The sequence below is a fragment of the Heptranchias perlo genome, chromosome 29 (genome assembly GCF_035084215.1).
Source record: "Heptranchias perlo isolate sHepPer1 chromosome 29, sHepPer1.hap1, whole genome shotgun sequence".
Classification (NCBI taxonomy): Eukaryota; Metazoa; Chordata; class Chondrichthyes; order Hexanchiformes; family Hexanchidae; genus Heptranchias; species Heptranchias perlo.
Genome location: NC_090353.1, coordinates 18,735,771 through 18,758,395, shown reverse-complemented (window position 1 = coordinate 18,758,395; position 22,625 = coordinate 18,735,771). Strand labels below are relative to the sequence as shown.

At 44.2% G+C, this 22,625-nt stretch overlaps 1 protein-coding gene and 1 long non-coding RNA gene across 2 annotated transcripts in view; one reads left to right on the top strand and one right to left on the bottom strand.

Annotated features, from left to right (window-relative positions):
* The window catches only part of LOC137299471 (ran-binding protein 3-like), a 303,210-nt gene that overhangs the window by 169,676 nt on the left and 110,909 nt on the right, over positions 1 to 22,625 (top strand). The window lies entirely within an intron of this gene.
* LOC137299470 (uncharacterized) lies at positions 57 to 22,604 on the bottom strand. The gene is made up of 4 exons (XR_010957907.1): positions 22,299 to 22,604; positions 6,822 to 6,905; positions 6,536 to 6,667; positions 57 to 2,075 (listed from the first exon to the last, which is right to left on the bottom strand). It is a non-coding gene; the product is annotated as an uncharacterized lncRNA (long non-coding RNA).

Sequence of the window (22,625 nt, the reverse complement as noted above, 5' to 3'; positions counted from 1 at the left end):
AATATTAATTACATTATCAATTTAAAGTGAGGAATTCACATAGACCTAATTGATGAAATAGGTTACAAGGAAGATATAGTAATTAGAAGTAGTGCACTCATTCATTACATATAACATAACAGTACAGGGTACGCAGTGAAGAATGGCATCAATATATCTGAAGTTAGCATGTCTCAATGTATACTGCTGCTATTTTTATGGGTAAAAATGGCTCACAGTCCTTATGTATGAACAGACCCAAGGGATGTCATAAGTAGAAGTCACTGACACCTTTTGAGCAGAGGATAGATTGATTGCAACTTACCCCATCACAGGCACATTACTGCAGGAGTATGAGGTTACACAGAACAAATGGCAGGTACAAAATATAGGCGACCCAATTTGTAGTTAAAATAAGAAATACCATCCGGTATGATATAGCACAACAAATTTGTAAAGGTGTTGCAGTACAGAAGTGAAAAGCACAAGTGCCACTATATACTTATAAATGTCACCTCTGCTCTCAAATGCAGAAGAGAATGGTATACAGCAAGACCTTGAAGAGCATGACAGTTTACCAGAACACACTGCTCACCACCACTTGCTGTGAGCACTGACATAATGGGATTGTCAGATGATCAGAGTGACAAACAACAATTGGGTGAGACACAGTGCAGTGGTTCTCAGGGGGCAGAAGAAATATTTATTATTAGAGGGTCAGAAGGTACAGAGCAGCGAATCCATATATGTAGTTCCATAAGGTTTGTGATCATCAGTATTTGTTCTATTCTGTGAATGCTGTTTGTAATCTGATATTCATCCAGCTATACTTTTTTTTAAGAAACAAAAGGTGATGGTTTCAAAGATGCAAGCTGCTCTCCAAAATTGGATCCGACTGGCATCACAACTGAGCATAATCCTGTAGTCACACCAAGCTAGATTTCCTATTTTGATGGAAAATCAGTGTGGCGGGCTTTGCACATGGCTGACTTCTCCACTGCTGAGTTTTTCAGGGTCAGCCCAGTTAACATAACTTTGTTGAACTCCTGGAAGAATTCCCAGATGCATCAGAGAGCCAGCAGCAAAAGACTGGGGCCGGCCACCTCTGGACAACTGAAGATAAGCACCAAATTATTGAAAAATTTTTAAAATGTGGGGTTGTGGTTAATCACAGTCCAGATTGGGACCTCTCAAACGCCATATCAACACAGGAGAGCAGGAATATGCTGGCATTCCTTGTGTCCAATGTTGTTAGGAGGTGGTAACGATGGAAAATGTGACATCTGACATGACTCCAGCATTACCATGCAATTTGAGTACATCTGTCTATACCTGGTGAAAATTACAACAGGAGTTTGGACTGGTAGGGAATGGCTCTAGGCCTCTCCATCCCATTATCCTCCATCAGCCATCCAGAATCTGCCGCAAAGCAGGCAGTAAATGGGGAAAACAAATCTCGACCCCATCCCGACCCCCAGTAAGTTCAGAAGAAGGCAAAAGTGAGAAGAAATAAACAAGAAGATCAAATTGGTGGCACTTGGTGTTCATTGCAGGAAGTCTGAAGAAAGATGTCCAATCTTAAGAAAAGCATAAAGATAAATAAATATTAATCTGACTGACAGTATCTTCCCAAATTAGAACTTTGAACAATCCAGCAACTGAGCAATGGATTTGCTTTTCAGTGCTTCCATTGGAAAGCTGTACAGGCAAATCCTTGCTCATCTGCCAGATTGTTCACACCTTATGCAAGAAGTTAACAAGTTATATTCCCACAGTAATACAAGGGAACGAGAAAGGCTACTGACTAAGCGCATTTGATTTACAACCTGGTAGCAAAGCAAGAAATGTTTGTTTCATTTTCAACTGTTATATCTTAGCAGTCCTTCACTGTCCATTAATGTCTAAGGCATATTGCTTCATGCATTCATTGTCAGTGCAGTCTGTGTTCTTGAGTAATGCACTTTTCTTTTTCTTTCTAGTGAGGCTAGCTTTCAGTCGTCTCAAGCAGCTGCAGTTTGTGGTCCAACCAGGCTTAAGACCTTACACTCTTGAAACAGGTAAAGCCCACACCGTAGAACACAAAGATATGCAGAGGGCTAACCACACGAGGTATACAGGTCAAGGATTATACAGTAATACCCAGTTTATGCAACACTGCCAATAAAAAAGTAACCCAGGCACACACAGTAATAGAACAATATCACTTAACATAGCATGTCCTGTCAGACCTACCACAATAGGATTGCTGAGGACATGTACTCAAGATGTCACATATTTTCTTTTCACTGAAATACAGGAGGACTCAGAGCCTCAGCCCAGATCCTCCTAATATGCACCCACATCTTAGCACCTTGCATCACTTCCACCACTCAAAGCAGGCAGCAGCTCAGAGACACACATGCTGGGTTCTTTTTGGTCTTGAAGTTAAGAAGGAAACACAGTGCAAAGCATCCAGCATAACTGAGGAAGGGCACGTACTGTTGTGAAAAGAACATCAAACCGTTGCAGGTGTGAGGTCCAGCATATTTACTGGCTATGCTGCATCACTTCAAGATTCAGATATCAAAAGGTCTGCTAACAAACTGATAATCCTGCATGAGCAGTAGAATTGTCACAAATCTCTTGCCTCACAAGCTGACACAATGCAGGATCTCATGACTGCTACCAAGAAACCCACCACCCAAATACATACAGTCATGAAGAAATGGTTGCCTGCACATTGACAACATTGGTGACATCTGAGTGGAGACTCCAGCAACCCAGGCCATACAGCAGAAGTATATCTCATAAATCCTCACACTGTTATGATAGAAGCAAAGCGACCATGTTCCAGAAAGCAGTCATGGCTAGCTTCCAGTCACTCAGGAAATGGATGGTTGCAAATATGAAGGACGCATTTCAAAAACACATCGAAGGTCAGTGATTATGCTCACACAGATCAGTGGCCTACGTGAGAACTTGGCCGCAAGCAGTAGTATGCGTGAAGAATCCCACGAACAGGTGGCTGGCTCTCATATTGATGCCATGCTCAACCATCACATATGTCTGCATCTGGGCCAAACAACCAGAACTGTACTTGACATTGTTACCATAAATTCAGAGCCTGCCAATCCCAAGGAGTCGGCTGAGAAACCTTAGAGCTAGCTAATGCACTTAGTCTTAGCATTAGGGAATTCATTTGGATTAGTTTGCATGGTCATACAAACTTATTTCCACATCGTTCACCTGAGGAAGGAGGTAGCCTCCGAAAGCTTGTGAATTTAAAATAAAATTGCTGGACTATAACTTGGTGTTGTAAAATTGTTTACAATTAAACTTATGAGGCACAAGGGGATAGCATGAACTGGCTCAGAGGGAGGCTAAAATAAATTTGTGAATGATGATAGACTCAACACTAACCATGCCCAGACACTGCGGAACAAAAATCCACAGAACAAACAGAATGCTGAGCTATGATGCCAAATCGGTACAGTATGTCTGAGGCCACCATGCTGAAGCCGTGTAGTGCTCTGGTCAGCCCTACCTTGATAACTGCATTCATTTCTGATCACTGAAGCACAGGTGAAACATCCAAGCCTTGAAAATAGTGCAGAGAAATGTAACAAGGCTGTTCCCTAGTATCAGAAGCTACGGTATAATGGTTATAGTACTGGACATTCAACCAGGAAATATTAGGGGGAGTGATCAAAAACTTGGCCAAAGAGATGGGCATTAAGGAAGGAGAGTGAGGTGGACAGACAGATGGGTTTAGGGCAGGAATCCTAAAGTGTGGGACCTAGGCAGCTGAAGGCCTGGCCACCAATGGTGGGGTGATAGGGAGGTTACACTAGAGGTTGGAGTAAGAGGAACGGAGAACTTGGGAGGGATTGTAGTGCTGTTGGAAGCTACAATGATAGGGAGGGTAAGAGGCCATTGAGGGATTTTAAATTTGAGGCACTGGGGGACCAGGCACCAATGTAGGTTGCAAGGACAAGGGGGATGGGTCAGCAGGACTTGGTGCGAGATAGGATACAGGCAGCAGTCTTTTGGATGAGCTGAAGTTTATGGAGGCTGGCGAAAAGCCAGCCAGAAGAACATTTGAATAGTGGAATGTGGAAATGATAAAGACACAGATGAGAGATTTAGCAGCTAATGGATTGAGTAAGGTTGAAAGCTGGCAATATTATGCAGCCATGATGTGGAGATGCCGGTGATGGACTGGGGTTGACAATTGTAAACAATTTTACAACACCAAGTTATAGTCCAACGATTTTTATTTGAAATCTACGAGCTTTCGGAGGCTTCCTCCTTCCTCAGGTAAATGTCAGGAGCTCCTTGAAGCCTACGCATTTATACATCACAGAACAATACATGGTGTTTACAGACTGCCCCTGCAACTGCCCGTTGCCAAGGCAATCACCGTGTTCAGACAGAGAGGTGTCACCTACAGAACCCCCGAATACACATTCAACAAAAAAACAAACAGGAAAAAAAAAGAGAGAGAGGCAGAAACATCCGGAAGGCAGAGAAAGCCAGCAAATGACCCATTATATTAAAATGATAGCTTTTGTTCGCTGGTGGGGTAACGTGTAGCGTGACATGAACCCAAGATCCCGGTTGAGGCCGTCCTCATGGGTGCGGAACTTGGCTATCAATTTCTGCTCGGCGATTTTGCGTTGTCGTGTGTCTCGAAGGCCGCCTTGGAGAACGCTTACCCGAAGATCGGTGGCTGAATGTCCCTGACTGCTGAAGTGTTCCCCAACTGGGAGGGAACCCTCCTGTCTGGCGATTGTTGCGCGGTGTCCGTTCATCCGTTGTCGCAGTGTCTGCATGGTCTCGCCAATGTACCATGCTCCGGGGCATCCTTTCCTGCAGCGTATGAAGTAGACAACGTTGGCCGAGTCACAGGAGTATGAACCATGTACCTGGTGGGTGGTGTCCTCTCGTGTGATGGTGGTATCTGTATCGATGATCTGGCATGTCTTGCAGAGGTTACCGTGGCAGGGTTGTGTGGTGTCGTGGACGCTGTTCTCCTGAAAGCTGGGTAATTTGCTGCGAACGATAGTCTGTTTGAGGTTGGGTGGCTGTTTAAAGGCGAGTAGTGGAGGTGTGGGGATGGCCATAGAGAGGTGTTCGTCGTCATTGATGTCATGTTGAAGGCTGCGGACACACGAATCTCCATCAAAGACGGACACACGAATCTCCATCAAAGACGGGCACCTCAGCACCTCACTCTACCGCAAGCCCACGGACAACCTCACGATGCTCCACTTTTCCAGCTTCCACCCGAACCACGTCAAAGAGGCCATCCCCTGTGGACAGGCCCTGCGAATACACAGGGTCTGCTCAGACGAGGAGGAACGGGATGGACACCTACAGACTCTGAAAGACGCCCTGGTAAGAACGGGATATGACGCTCGACTCATCGATCGACAGTTCCGACGGGCCACAGCGAAAAATCGCATATACCTCCTCAGAAGACTAACACAGGACGCAACCAACAGAGTACCCTTCGTCGTCCAGTACTTCCCCGGAGCGGAGAAACTACGCCATGTTCTCCGCAGCCTTCAACATGTCATCAATGACGACGAACACCTCGCTATGGCCATCCCCACACCTCCACTACTCGCCTTTAAACAGCCACCCAACTCAAACAGACTATCGTTCGCAGCAAATTACCCAGCTTTCAGGAGAACAGCGTCCACGACACCACACAACCCTGCCACGGTAACCTCTGCAAGACATGCCAGATCATCGATACAGATACCACCATCACACGAGAGGACACCACCCACCAGGTACATGGTTCATACTCCTGTGACTCGGCCAACGTTGTCTACCTCATACGCTGCAGGAAAGGATGCCCCGGAGCATGGTACATTGGCGAGACCATGCAGACACTGCGACAACGGATGAACGGACACCGCGCAACAATCGCCAGACAGGAGGGTTCCCTCCCAGTTGGGGAACACTTCAGCAGTCAGGGACATTCAGCCACCGATCTTCGGGTAAGCGTTCTCCAAGGCGGCCTTCGAGACACACGACAACGCAAAATCGTCGAGCAGAAATTGATAGCCAAGTTCCGCACCCATGAGGACGGCCTCAACCGGGATCTTGGGTTCATGTCACGCTACACGTTACCCCACCAGCGAACAAAAGCTATCTGTTTTTAATATAATGGGTCATTTGCTGGCTTTCTCTGCCTTCCGGATGTTTCTGCCTCTCTCTCTCTTTTTTTTTCCTGTTTGTTTTTTTGTTGAATGTGTATTCGGGGGTTCTGTAGGTGACACCTCTCTGTCTGAACACGGTGATTGCCTTGGCAACGGGCAGTTGCAGGGGCAGTCTGTAAACACCATGTATTGTTCTGTGATGTATAAATGCGTAGGCTTCAAGGAGCTCCTGACATTTACCTGAGGAAGGAGGAAGCCTCCGAAAGCTCGTAGATTTCAAATAAAAATCGTTGGACTATAACTTGGTGTTGTAAAATTGTTTACAATATTATGCAGGTGGAAGTAAGCGGTCTTTGTGATGGAGAGAATATAAGGTCCAAAGCTCAAATCAAGGTCAAATAGGATACCGAGGTTGCAAACAGTTTGGTTCTGCCTGAGACAATGGCCAGGGAGGGGGATGAAGTCAGTGGTGTGATGGCAGCTGAAGATGATGGCTATGTTTTCTCAATGCTTTGCTGTAATCAGAAGGCGTGCCATCCCTGGAGGAAGTAAAGAAACGGGTCAATACTGTAGCTCCCACCTTCAGCAGCTGGAAAAGCACTTATTAAAGCCAGCAAATAAAAATGATCAGAAATGACGATAAGCGTCAAACGTCAAACATATTACATACACTCTGTAACTTTGTACACTGACCTCCTCCATTGGCATGAGCACTTGTGAGACTGCGGATGCTCCTCCTGTTCTGCTCATCTCCCTCTTGCAGTGCGTGAGCTTGTCCTGCAAGAAGAGTGGGATTGGGTTAGTGTGTGCCCTGTTGAAGGGTTGTGAAGATATATGTGGCAACTTAGTATACTGATAGAAAGAAGCAACAAGTGTGGAGAAGAGGGAGCAGCAGTTGGGAGAGCAGTATTATATGCTGAGGGTGCAAGTGCATGCAAAAGGATGAGCAGGACAGGTCGATAAGGTGGTTAAAAAGGCATATGGGATATTTTCCTTTATTAGCCGAGGCATAGAATATAAGAGCAGGGAGGTTATGCTATAACTGTATAAAACATTGGATAGGCCACAGCTTGAGTACTGCAGTAAGGATGCTGTTATGATTGGAGGAGAGGGATGCGAAGCGTGAGAGGGAAGGCATGGAAGTGCTGGGCCTGCAGTAGAGTGGTGCTGAGCTGTGCAGAGAGTAAGAGAGATGTGAATGGGACTCTTACCTTAGCAGCTCTGGTCAGGTCATTAAATTTATTGCGGCATTGCTTCCATGTCCTGGGAACAATGCTTCTAGTACTGACATTCTCCATCATCTTTCACCACTGCTGCTGAGCTATTTGCCTGGGCACCCCGTGGCCATCTATGAGGAAAAGTACCTCCTTCCTTGCTCCTACATTCGCCACCAGCACCTCACATCACCATCTGAGAACTTGTGGGCCCTGGGTGTAGTCATCTTCTCCAGAATTGTCAAAGAAAAGTTTTGCAAGGAACAGCATTGGAGAAGTGCATCTTCTCTTTAAGAGGTGCAGGCCGCCTTTAAATTGAGGTGCAGACCTGTTATGCTGAATCTCCACCTCGAATACATTCGTTCTCGACTTCTGATTGTACCATGCTGGGGGCCCGTTTCCTTGGTGAAAATTTGGAGTCAAGTGACATCACAGTGACTTGCAACCAGCTTTTTTCTCTTTCCAATGTTCACAAATTAGGGGCAGGTCACACTCATATAAACTGGGTAATGGGACATAGAATGCTGCATTTGTAGTTAAAGAATCAGGCTGCAATTTTGTAAACTGGTCAAACATTGAATTATGGACAATGGTTTGCCTATCTTTTTGAAGTTTGCTGTTCCAGTAAGGATGCAATGTGTGAGGATATTTTAAGCTTCTTGGGAGTGCTTGAATGGATCCATCTTTTTCTCCACAATGCAGATGCCATTTGGTATTACATTACATTTGGCCCATTGGAGGAAGGGGATCAAGGTGAGCAGGAGGCTATTTTGGATGTCAGGGAGGTCAGACATCATAGGAGGAGGAGGGCACCTACTCACCGTGTAGGTTGTCTCCATTGGCCCCAAAAGACTTTTCTAAATCTTTCAGAGACACAATGCCTTTGAAGGCTATGGTTCAGCAGGGAGATGGTACAAGAACTGTGCAACCTGTTGGAGCAGAACCTTCAAGCACACTCCAGGGCAGTTCAGAGTAGCAATATCAGTTAATATGCAGTGCATAGGTGAAGCAAGTGATGAATGTCTTATTCACGAGTGAACATTAATTCACATTAATTAAAAAGCGAAAAACTGCAAAAACTGTGAACTGAAGGTCCTCGTAGAGCCCAGAGAAATACAGGCCTGAGCACTTGGCTTTTTCCGAATGGCAAGATTTCCCAAAATACATGGGGTCATATCTTGACCAGAAACTTAACTGGACCAGCCATATAAATACTGTGGCTACAAGAGCAGGTCAGAGGCTGGGTATTCTGTGGCGAGTGACTCACCTCCTGACTCCCCAAAGCCTTTCCACCATCTACAAGGCACAAGTCAGGAGTGTGATGGAATACTCATCCACTTGCTTGGATGAGTGCAGCTCCAACAACACTCAAGAAGCTTGACACCATCCAGGACAAATTATGGGAACAACACCACCTGCACGTTCCCCTCCAAGTCTCACACCATCCCGACTTGGAAATGTATCGCCGTTCCTTCATCGTCGCTGGGTCAAAATCCTGGAACTCCCTTCCTAACAGCACTGTGGGAGAACCGTCACCGCACAGACTGCAGCGGTTCAAGAAGGCGGCTCGCCACCACCTTCTCAAGGGCAATTAGGGATGGGCAATAAATGCCGGCCTCACCAGCGACGCTCTCATCCCATGAACGAATAAAAAAAATGATACCCATGCTTTTCCTGCCAGGAGTGTCTCCTATATGAATCAGAAGGGTTATTACTCCATAAATGTGTTGCCATCAACGACCATTGTCAGTGCATCATGCAAGTCACTGCCAAATATGCAGACTGCGTTCATCATGTCCAAATCCTGTGCCACCCTCTATTCCACTCCTGTTTGCAGATTCTTAGCAACTGAAGAGCTGGCTCCTAGGGGATTAAGGTTACCCACCATTACCTTGGCTGATAACTCCTTTGTGACATCCCAGCACCTGAGAAGAGAAATAATGAGGCCTCCAATAGGGCCATTATTGAGAACATATTAGCCATTTTCAAGCAGTGCTACTGGTACCTGGACATGTCAGGGATGTCCAGTACTATCCTGCCAAAGTTTCCAAGATCTTGTGGCCTGTTGAAGCCTACACAATACTGCAGTGGAAATAGTAATCCATTTGGAGGAGACTTTTCTCTCTTACACACATCCTGTGCTAGAACTTCCTATCTTGAATGATAGCTAGTGAAAGTGTGGTGTTAAGAGACTTTCATCCACCTGATGGACTTGGTACTGACCCTGATGAATTTTCTGGAGTCAGCTTCATTTAAATATTTTAGGCAGGCTCCCAGAACTATTGTGATTGGGAATTCATCCGTAAGGAGTGTGGCAAATGCCTACTGCAGCTTAAAGCATCCTTGTGAATTGTTAATTCCAGGGAGGAGAAACCATCCACAGAATGTCACAGAAAGTAGCTTCCGCGTGCTGAGTCCCTAAATCTTCAAAGCATGCAATCAAGGTTTTGCTACAAGGAATGAGGATATGGAAGGATGCCCGGTCGGGGGCATTCAAATGATAAATCATCTGTCTAGGAACAGTGGAGAGAGATGGCCTTGGCAGTAATCTCCACGGAACACCCCCTCCCCACCAGTCATGCATTTGTCCAAACTCTGCAGTTATCTCCTTGGTTAGCCTAAACTTACTCAGATTAAAAATAAATAATTCTATTTTCCTACATTACAACAGTGACTACACTTCAAAGGTACTTCATCAGCTGTAAAGTGCTTTGGGACCTCCTGAGGTTGTGAAAGGTTATATAAATGCAAGCTATTTCTTCTTAACGTTAGCTTAATGTCAGTGGTAGGAAAGATAATGGAATCTTTACTCAAAGGTGTAACAGAAAAACATTTAGAAACCAAAAATGTACTAAAGAAATCAACATGGATACCAAAACGGACTCATACTTGATCAACCTTATTGAATTCTTTGAAGAAGTAACAGAAAGACTAGACAAGGGTAATGCAGTCGATGTAATATACTTGGATTTTCAAAAGGCATAGTAGACTCATGACTAAAGTCAGAGCATGTGGAGTCAGGGGACAAGTAGCAGAATGGATAGCAAGCTGACTACAAAACAGAAAACGGAGAGTAGGGATTAAATGTAGTTTACTCAGACTGCCAGAAGATGGGAAGTGGTGTTCCACGAAGATCAGTGCTGGGACCACATCGGTGTTGTTCACCGTTTACATAAACGATTTTGACTTTAGAAGTACAATTTCAAAATTTGCGGATGACACCAAATTGGGGGGTATAGTTAATACTGAGGAAGATTGCGAGAAAATACAAGATGACAACAACAACAACTTGCATTTATATAGCTCCTTTAACGTAGTAAAATGTCCCAAGGTGCTTCACAGGAGCATTATCAAATAAATTTTTACACCAAGCCACATAAGGAGATATTAGGACAGGTGACCAAAAGCTTGGTCAAAGAGGTAGGTTTTTAGGAGCGTCTTAAAGGAGAGAGGGATTTAGGGAGGGAATTCCAGAATTTAGGGCCTAGGCAGCTGAAGGCACGGCTCCAAAAAATGGAGCGATGAAAATCGGGGATGTGCAAGGACCAGAAGCAGAGATTGTGGAGGTTTGAAAGATTGGAAGAGGTTACAGAGATAGGGAGGGGCGAAGCCATGGAGGGATTTGAAGATAAGTATGAAAATTTTAAAATGGGGCAGAATGGGCATATAAATGGCAAATTAATTTCAATATAGATCAGTGTGAGGTGGTGCATTTGGTAGGAGGAATAAGGGGGCCACATACTCCTTAGAAAATACTAAAAAAGGTAGAGGAGCAATGGGATCTAGGGGTACACATTCACAAATTATTAAAAGTAAAAATGCATGCTAACGAGGCTATAAAAATGCAAACAAAGTATTGGGGTTCATTTCTAGAGGAATAGAATTAAAAAGCAGGGAATTTATGTTAATCTTATATAGAACCTTGGTTAGACCACACTTAAGAGTACTGTGTACAGTTCTGGTCGTCATATTACAAAAAGAATATAGAGGCAGTGGAGAAAGTGCAAAAAAGATCTAAAAGGATGATATTAGAACTGAGAGTTATAACTATCAGGAAAGACTGAACAGGCTGGGGCTCTTTTCTCTAGAAAAGAGAAGGCTGAGGGGTAACCTAATAGAGGTCTTTAAAATTATGAAGCGGTTCGATAGAGTAGACGTAGAGATGTTTCCACTTGTGGGACAGGCCAAAACTAGGGGCCAAAAATAGAAGATAGTCACTAATAAATCCAATAATGAATTCAGGAGAAACTTCTTTACCCAGAGAGTGGTTAGAATGTGGAACTTGTTATCACATGGAGTAGTTGCGGCGAATAGCATAGATGCCTTTAAGGAAAGCGAGATAAGTACATGAGGGAGAAAGGAATAGAAGGATATGTTGATGGGGTTAGATGACGAAAGGTGAGAGGAGGCTCCTGTGGAGCATAAACACCGGCATAGACCAGTTGGGCTGCATGGACGGTTTCTGTGCTGTAAATTCTATGTAATTCTTTCTTTTTGTCTATACAGCATTTCTCTTTAGTGCACCCTTCTTCCTACAACTGCTCAAAAACACAAAGAAAGATTTTTCGAATCCTGCAAACACTGTATTAAGTCTATAGATGCTGCTAATACTTTCAAAAATATCTTTATTTACAAAGTCAAATTTTCATTGACATAACACTAGACTGTACTATGTTTCTGGCTACTGGAGAAAATATATAATGTTTTAGCACTCCCTGCTGGAAAATATTATGTATTGCTCATTGTCCTCGATCTTCAATTGCTCAATCTTACTTGAGTGAACCAGTTAATAAATATGTTCCAATATTCAGATGCTGTGATTATTATTTCTACGATTAAATGAGATAATGGAAACATCTGAAACCAATCTAGCTCAAAATGTTAAATGAGGAGAAATGTTATATACTGTAGTATATGACTATGAACTGACTGGCTTGACAGGAAAGCATCTGACAATAGTACATCTGAGTGAATCAAGTTTTGTGTTATGCCACGTGAAGAGCAAATGAAGGAGTCTTTATAGTTCTCTGAATTAATTGCAGATTTAGTTAGGTCCATGTAGTAGCATAAAGCCTTGAAACACTAATTTGCAACACCACAGCACTGGGATGTGGATCTGTGCCATGATCCTCCACGTTACTACGTTTTAACTCAGCCTCCACACATGAAGCGGGGGGGGGGGGGGGGGGGGGAAGTAAAAGTCAGCACTGGTTTATGCACACCTCGTAGCAATTAGGTAGAAGCTGGGGACAGATCTCCCACCCTTATTACCAAAATTAATACACAGACCAGGAAATGGGAACAAAATGAGACTTCCATTTGAAAAAAAACAAATAATTTGCATTTATATAGCGCCTTTTCATGACCTCAGGACATCCCAAAGTGCTTTACAGCCAATGAAGTACTTTTTGAAGTGTACTCACCGTTGTAATGTAGGAAACGTGGTAGCCAATTTGCACACAGCAAGGTCCCACGGTGATGTTGGTTGAGGGATGAATATTGCCCAGAACATCGGGGCGAACTCCCCTGCTCTTTTTCAAGATAGTGCTATGGGAACTTTTACGCTCACCTGAGAAAGCAGACAGGGGCCTTGATTAACATCTCAGCCGAAAGACAGCACCTCCAACAATGCAGCACTCCCTCAATATTGCATTGGAGTGCCAGCCTAGATTTTGTGTTCAAGTCTCTGAAGTGGGACTTAAACCCACAACCTTCTGACTCAGAGGCAAGAATGCTACCACAAAGCCACAGCTGACACCAAAATTACAGACCCTAAATGCCACTAATCCATAAACTCACTGCCAACCATCACCTCAGAAGCCTCACGTAATTTACTGCGTCATATAATTTAGCACAACCCCACATCAAGATTTGGTTGCAATACTGGTGGTCTTACAATTGTTTAGTCTACATGCTAAGTTGTCAGGGACATACGTAGGGCGAGGTGGAGATTGGTCAAAATCATTGGTGCTGGAAATCCGCAATCCCACTCTGCTGCCATAACAATGGTGCAGCAGAACTTCTTCTCTGCCAAACATTTACATGCCTGATCCCATCAAAATTCCTGGGGTCAGGCTATTTAAATAAAGTGGATGGGCACCTGCGCCTGTAGTAGTGCAGCTTACTGCACTTAGAGCACCCACTGGTGGAAGGGGTGGAAATAGCGGTGTTGGGCAGCTGCTTCTGACCAATGCTGGCAGGTCCAGCTGAAGATGAAAGAAAGAAGAATGGGTTCTTTTTCCAGCAAGACTGCCTTCCTTACAGCAGTCGATCGCTTTACAACCGGCTGCTATATGGAAAGTGGCCTTTCCCATGTCAATGGACTCCACATTCGCCACACTAAAGTACTGTGGCCTCTGGGCTCCCGGCCCACTGCAGGAGGGGGAGCTATGGGGTGGGCCGAGGCTGAATAGAATCATAGAAAGGAGGCCATTCGGCCCATCCAGTCCGCGCCAGCTCTATGCAAAAGCAATCCAGCTAGCCCCACTCTCCTGCCCTATCCCCGTAACCCTGCAATTTTTTTTGCTTTCAAGTACTTTTCCAGTTTCCTTTTGAAGGCTATAATTGAATCTGCCTCCACCACCCTCCTCGGGCAGTGCATTCCAGATCCAAACCACTCGCTGTGTAAAAAAAGAGTTGTGCCCTCTAGTTTGTATTGCCTCTCCTCGTTCTTCCTACCGAAATGTATCACTTCGCATTTTTCTGCCTTAAATTTCATTTGCTATGTGTCCGTCCATGCCACCATCCACTTGAAGTCAATCACTATACTCCTCACTGTTTATTACCCTTCCAAGTTTGTGTCATCTGCAAATTTTGAAATTGTGCCCTGCACACCCAAGTCCAAGTCATTAATATATATCAAGAAAAGCAATGGTCCCAGCATTGACCCCTGGGGAGCACCACTGTACACCTCCCTCCAGTCTGAAAAACAACTGTTCACCACTACTCTGTTTCCTGTCCCTTAGCCAATTTGGTATCCATGTTGCTATTGCCCTCTTTATTCCATAGGCCACAATCTTGATGATAAGCATATACAACACATCAACTGCATTGCCCTCATCTACCCTGTTACCTCACCAAAAAACTCTATCAGGTTAGTTAAACATGATTTGCCTTTAACAAATCTGTGCTGGCTTTCCCTAATCAATCCACACTCGTCCAAGTGACTGTTAATTCTATCCTAGATTATCATTTCTAAAAGTTTCCCCACCACTGAGGTTAAACTGACTAGCCTATAGTTGCTGGGTTTATCCTTGCACCCTTTTTTGAACAAGGGTGTAACATTTGCAATGAGGCAGGACCCAGTTACAACTGGTCTCCGCCCTGTTTGTCCTGCACCAGGGGTTTCCTCAGGGATAAGGGATGAGCACTTCTAGCTTCCTCCCCTCTTTTCCAGGATGATTAGGATTGCCTCTTATGGGTAGAAACTACTACTGTGCTCTGGAACATTGAAGATATCCATGTCTCAAACATGGTCCAATTCACCCACCTCAGAAGAGTTGCTCCAAGCTGAATCAGCGGTTTCTGACGCTGTTCTCCAACCGCATTGTTGTTATCCCTTCCCCTAGAGCAGTATTCAGTCATTCGGCTTAAATACCATCAAAGCCTGCCATCCTACCAATATTTTTTTTATTCGTTCATGGGATGTGGGCGTCGCTGGTGAGGCCAGCATTTATTGCCCATCCCTAATTGTCCTTGGATTAGGAAGTTAATGTAGTGTGGCATCCACTTGCTCACAAAAAAATGGTTCATTAAGGCATTCTATCTGTACCACAAACTCCATTGTTTTTCCAAACACCATACAGAAGCTTATGACAACCTGTTGGACCAGATGCCAACTCCATATGGCGCTGTCTCCAGATGACAAGAATGTTCTCACAGGTCTTTTGAAGAGTATCAGTCTTGTCAGTCATTGGCACTAGCCCAGATGAACCCTTTGGACCATGACTTATGACAGACTTTATCCAACAGGAAGACAATTTGCAATCATTTTGTCATCTTGTGCTCTTACCAATGAACACAACTCCCTAATGATCCTCCGGGCATCCTCCTCATGTGCTGTGTAATAAAGTATCTTATCAACCACTCCTAATTGCTGCAGAGGCTACAAGTACCACTTTAAAGACCCACTGTTTTCACCTAACAGCTCTTCTCCCAGTGCAGTTACCTTAACAGGATCCTGCTTAACAGATATGCAACTAACAAGCTCCAGCATGTCTGTTATTATTTCAACTGTAGAGGAAAGGCAATCAATAGTCACATCATCTGCCATCAACTCCAGCCCTTTAACCATTGTAACAGATATGGGTGGTGTTATAATTTTTTTCTGAATCATATCTGGTTCATGTAAAATTGTAACTAGACCAATGTAGTGGGATTTTAAAATGGAGCTATGGCTAATTGGATTTCCATTGTCCTTTGTCATGTGTGCCTGTGGGTAGAGCAAATATGCAATACTGGCTAGGGACAGAAGGGAGTTAATAGTCTGTGACTGCCACAGTCATTAAAGGGGAGTGTCATGCCAGAGAAAAATTCCAATAGGATTTGTTTCAGGAACTAGAAAACAACTTGTCGGATTGCGAGGGGGTACTTTCCTCACCCAATCCATTGATTACAGAAATAATATTAATTAGTTACCTGTTGAGAAAAGATCTGCATTTTCATTACAGGCAACTTCTTATTGTGAAAGATCTCCTTTGATCTGAAGTGTGATTAACTGCCTAGAAGTGTATTTTATGCTAGCTCTCCCTGTTCTTCAGTTCAGCAGCTTCAATTGTGCTTCCACAGCACCAAAGTGAGATAAACTTCATTGATTCTGAAGCATGCCCTGCATAATAAAAGTTTTTTAAAAATTCACTTTGAGGACTCTGAAAAGGGCTCTAAGAACCCAAATACTTTATTGAAGTGTCAGTGTAAGTTAAGCACTGTATTGCTGTTTACCTGATGGCTTAATTTTGCTTTTGTATGTCTTTCTTGAAATAAATTTGAGTCATAGTTCAGCCAGAACATAGGAGTATGTTAATGCAGTGTTTCTCTACCTATTGGAAAGGTCAAGAGTTTATAGTGAAAAACCTGTACCATTTCCAGTAAATACCCCAGTGATATAAGGGTGCATTGAACCCAGACTGAGACATGCTATCCCATTGACTACACACACAAGATTATATTTTGGATTGTAGGGGGCTTGGGTCTACATATGGAAGTACCTTTTAATATGAGTATGAATAAGAAAGGTTTGGAGAGAACCTGAACTGTAACAGCAGTCATGATGTGGAGATGCCGGTGATGGACTGGGGTTGACAATTGTAAACAATTTTACAACACCAAGTTATCGTCCAGCAATTTTATTTTAAATTCACAAGCTTTCGGAGATTTTCTCCTTCCTCAGGCAAATGTTTCAAGATCTCCTTGAAGCCTACGCATTTATACATATTGAACAATAATACATGGTGTTTACAGACTGCCCCTGCAACTGCCCGTTGCCAAGGCAATCACCGTGTTCAGACAGAGAGGTGTTACCTGCAGAACCTCCGAATACACATTCAACAAAAAAACAAACAGGGAAAAAAAACAGAGAAAAAAAAAACACAGAGAGAGGCAGAAACATCCGGAAGGCAGAGAGAGCCAGCAAATGACCCATTATATTAAAAACAGATAACATTTGTTCGCTGGTGGGGTAACGTGTAGCGTGACATGAACCCAAGATCCCGGTTGAGGCCGTCCTCATGGGTGCGGAACTTGGCTATCAATTTCTGCTCGACGATTTTGCGTTGTCGTGTGTCTCGAAGGCCGCCTTGGAGTACGCTTACCCGAAGGTCGGTGGATGAATGTCCATGACTGCTGAAGTGTTCCCCGACTGGGAGGGAACCCTCCTGTTTGGCGATTGTTGCGCGGTGTCCGTTCATCCGTTGTCGCAGCGTCTGCATGGTCTCGCCAATGTACCATGCTCTGGGGCATCCTTTCCTGCAACGTATGAGGTAGACAACGTTGGCTGAGTCACAGGAGTATGAACCATGCACCTGGTGGGTGGTGTCATCTCGTGTGATGGTGGTATCTGTGTCGATGATCTGGCATGTCTTGCAGAGGTTACACACCCGGACGTCCCATCGTATCAGGCAACGGAACCCTGTGTGAGAACCTCTCTGGATACATCGAGGGCATCCTGAAACCCATCGTACAGGGAACCCCCAGCTTCTGTCGTGACACTACAGACTTCCTACAAAAACTCAGTACCCACGGACCAGTTGAACCAGGAACACTTCTCACCACGATGGACGTCTCGGCACTATACACCAGTATCCCCCACGATGACGGCATCGCTGCGACAGCATCAATACTCAACACCAACAACAGCCAATCTCCGGAAGCCATCCTACAACTCATCCGCTTCATCCTGGATCACAATGTCTTCACCTTCGATAACCAGTTCTTTACCCAAACACACGGAACAGCCATGGGGACCAAATTCGCACCCCAATACGCCAACATTTTCATGCACAAGTTCGAGCACGACTTCTTCACTGCACAAGACCTCCAACCAACACTATACACCAGATACATCGACGACATTTTCTTTCTATGGACCCACGGCAAGGAATCACTAAAGAGACTACACGATAACATCAACAAGTTCCATCCCACCATCAAGCTCACCATGGACTACTCCTCAGAATCAGTTTCTTTCTTGGACACACGAATCTCCATCAAAGACGGGCACCTCAGCACCTCACTCTACCGCAAGCCCACGGACAACCTCACGATGCTCCACTTTTCCAGCTTCCACCCTAACCACGTCAAAGAGGCCATCCCCTATGGACAGGCCCTGCGAATACACAGGGTCTGCTCAGACGAGGAGGAACGCGATGGACACCTACAGACGCTGAAAGACGCCCTAGTAAGAACGGGATATGACGCTCGACTCATCGATCGACAGTTCCGACGGGCCACAGCAAAAAATCGCATAGACCTCCTCAGGAGACTAACACGGGACGCAACCAACAGAGTACCCTTTGTCGTCCAGTACTTCCCCGGAGCGGAGAAACTACGCCATGTTCTCCGCAGCCTTCAACATGTCATCAATGAGGACAAACACCTCGCTATGGCCATCCCCACACCTCCACTACTCGCCTTTAAACAGCCACCCAACCTCAAACAGACCATCGTTCGCAGCAAACTACCTAGCTTTCAAGAGAACAGCGTCCACGACGCCACACAACCCTGCCACGGTAACCTCTGCAAGACATGCCAGATCATCGACACAGATACCACCATCACACGAGATGACACCACCCACCAGGTGCATGGTTCATACTCCTGTGACTCAGCCAACGTTGTCTACCTCATACGTTGCAGGAAAGGATGCCCCAGAGCATGGTACATTGGCGAGACCATGCAGACGCTGCGACAACGGATGAACGGACACCGCGCAACAATCGCCAAACAGGAGGGTTCCCTCCCAGTCGGGGAACACTTCAGCAGTCATGGACATTCATCCACCGACCTTCGGGTAAGCGTACTCCAAGGCGGCCTTCGAGACACACGACAACGCAAAATCGTCGAGCAGAAATTGATAGCCAAGTTCCGCACCCATGAGGACGGCCTCAACCGGGATCTTGGGTTCATGTCACGCTACACGTTACCCCACCAGCGAACAAATGTTATCTGTTTTTAATATAATGGGTCATTTGCTGGCTCTCTCTGCCTTCCGGATGTTTCTGCCTCTCTCTGTGTTTTTTTTTCTCTGTTTTTTTTCCCTGTTTGTTTTTTTGTTGAATGTGTATTCGGAGGTTCTGCAGGTAACACCTCTCTGTCTGAACACGGTGATTGCCTTGGCAACGGGCAGTTGCAGGGGCAGTCTGTAAACACCATGTATTATTGTTCAATATGTATAAATGCGTAGGCTTCAAGGAGATCTTGAAACATTTGCCTGAGGAAGGAGAAAATCTCCGAAAGCTTGTGAATTTAAAATAAAATTGCTGGACTATAACTTGGTGTTGTAAAATTGTTTACAATTGTAACAGCAGTCACACAGACCTGGCCTCAGGCTTCATGGTTGTCAATATTCTTCTTGCAGCTGAGTGCTTTGACCCAATTGCTTGAAGAACACAGATCACCAGCCACTCTAAGGTGGTAGTCACTATTTGCTGTGAGCCAGCATCTTTCCCAAGATAGCTAAGAGCTGTGTTTTTGACAAAGGAAGTAATTTACGCATAGCAAGGTCCCACAAACAACAAATGAAATAAATGACGAGTTAATTTATTTTGTGGTGGTGGTTGAGGGTGAAATGTAGACCAGGACACTGGGACAACCCCCTGCTCTTCTTTGAATGGCGCCATGGAATCTTTTATGTTCACCTGAACAGGAAAATGGGGTCTTGATTTAACATTTCATCTGAAATATGGTATCTTTAATATTTTTTGGACACTAAGGGAATCAAGGGATATGGGGATAGGGTGGGAAAGTGGAGTTGAGGTAGAAGATCAGCCATGATCTTATTGAATGGCGGAGCAGGTTCGAGGGGTTGTATGGCCTGCTCCTATTTCTTATGTTCTTAATACAGTACTCCCTCAGTACTGTACTGAATTGTCAACCTAAATTATGTGTAATGCAATTGGAAAGCAAAGGGCATTGTTATGCTTTTAGGACATTACCAGATATTTCTCTCATGCGCAGCATCAAGGACTACAACAAATTGAAGTGTGACCTTATATGTGCAATATCTATCAATGCAGAATTGCCTGAGGGTTGAAGAGAAACACTTGTTATTCCAATTAGCGCACTGGGATTGCCGTGAACAGTACTGTTTTCTCCTAACCTTTGGATAGTGGAATAAGCAGAACATATAACGACAGTTGCTCCGGTCTAAAAAAAATGCAATATTTCACTAACTCTCTTTGTAATATTAAACCTGAACCAATGTATATAACATGAAATTTATACAGGAGGTTCATCTAACCACCACTGAATTTACATGTATCTGCCTCCACATGGACTACAGTACAGTGGTAAAGGAAGGACAGAGGAGCTCCAGCAGGATGCCCAAGATACATTCCTTTCAAGCTCAAACTGGGAAATAGAAAATCAAAAGCTTTAATTGAAAAATACTAATTAAAGTGATGCTTTCCTGAGCTTCAACCAGATGCTAGATACAAATCCATTTGTGCAAGTGGGTGGCCCCAGGTGATATTCCAAAATGCCATGAGAAAACACCATTCAGCCAATCCTTCCGTATTACACGCAATCTACTTCACCTATTTTATAGCCTGAGGGAAAGCAGTGCAAAATTTCTCTGTAGCCCCCTATGTTAATTGAGTGAAACTCAAAAATATCTATTTATCCTTATTCCTCCATTATTTAAAACTAGCTGCTTGCTTTCGACATGAGTCTTCCATCAGAACCACAGAGTTTGATTATCTATGGCTATACTTATCCTTATAAGCTTCAATTTCAGATGATGCCATAGCCCCACTATTACAGGAAAATTTCTTCATTAAAAGTAACCACGAACTGACAATGCTGCCAGACCGGATACCATTTATCCCAAGGTGCTCAGGGAGGAAATCATATGTAAACTGATTCATATATGACATGGACATGATGGGCTGAATGGCCTCCTTCTGTGCTGCAACTTTCTATGATTCTATGCAACAGTTCACTTGAGGTCCACGTTAGCTGCCGTTAATATTGGAGGATGACTCATGTGGTCCCATTACTTAAGGGAAGAAATTACAGGCCTGTGAATTTGATTTCAATCATAGGTAGATGTTGGAAAGCATTATATGGGATGTGCTATATGATCACTTGGAAAGTTTGGCAGTTATTAGCAGCTTTTAGGGATAACCAACAAATTGTCACCATCTATGCTTTGAGATCCAAGAGCTTTCTGTTGAAATTGAATTCCTTTTGGTGTAAAAAAAATTCACCTTATATCAAACAGCTGTCTGTTAAAAACATATCTTGACTAGGCAGTCTATCAGCAGGATAACTATCTCAAATGACACATCTGTTTTGATGATAACAGAAATTAGAAAGCCTCCCCTGCGTCTGAAGATCCTTGATCTGGGAGTAATTGTCTCCACTTTTTGGAAACGAAGACATTTCAGCTCGCCAATAATATATTTCAATTACTCCTCTGATAGACCAGGAAGGGAGTTTTATACAGAAGCATCAGAGCTTATTTTCCTAAATGAAAGAGCACTGCCTCTGCCCAAACAGGCAAAGTTAGACGCACATGTTTCCAGCTTCCAGCAAATGCACCAAACTCAAACTTGGATAAGAACCTTCAAACTTTAGTTCGAGAACTTAATACCCTCTTGTCTCGGGTTAGACACAGAGAGACAATCATTGTACCCTTTAGCTAAACATTAAAAAAACAAATAAACCATCTCAAATTGGAAATTTCTTCAAAACTATACATGACATATACAAAGGCGAACTTGAAGGTTACATCAAAATATGCAGCCTATGCAATATGTGATGTATAATTTATATTTTCCTACTGGAGATTACAAAACAATTAAAATAATTCAGTCTGCGAAATTATCAGGGTGCAATGGATTCCCAAGTGAGTTTTATTAATAATCAACTATCGATGTAATTGGATTCACCATTGGACAGCTATTCATATACTTAAACCAATAACTCCCTGATATAATTACTCTCATTAACAAAGAACGTGAAACACTACTAGTAATCGGTTTTGTGCTTGAACTGTAACCACGAAACTCTTGTCAAGATATTAATGATATCTGAAGAGGAATTCCTGTAACAAATCAGATGGGATTATGAACAGTGGTCAAACATCATAGGCCAAACGGATGTTTGACATCCTATTCCTCCAATCAATGAAGAGGATATCTACCTTCCAACCTACTCAACCTTGTGGTACAGAGTGCACCCATCTAACATTAACTCACTAAAACATGAGGTACAAACTAAACCCGAGTAACCAGCTCACCGTCCTGAGGTACAGCCTGACGCCCCTCACACGCGGCCCCACCCCCGGGGGAACCGATCCTGTGATGACAATTCCCAGCTGCTCCCGGCGCATGCGCACGGCGGTGTGGCCGGTCCAATACAATCAATACCACACAACAGCCTATTTGTTCCCGTTCAGTTCCCGTCAAATCGCTCAGAGTCGCCCCTGCCCGGTGACAGACTTGCAAAACCATGGCTATCTCTCTAAACTCTTGGGCCGCCATGTCACCTATAGAAAAGAGCGATCATTCAAATGACGTGGTGCCTGCAAGTTCGCGAGAAAGACGGTGCATGCGCACTCGAAAAC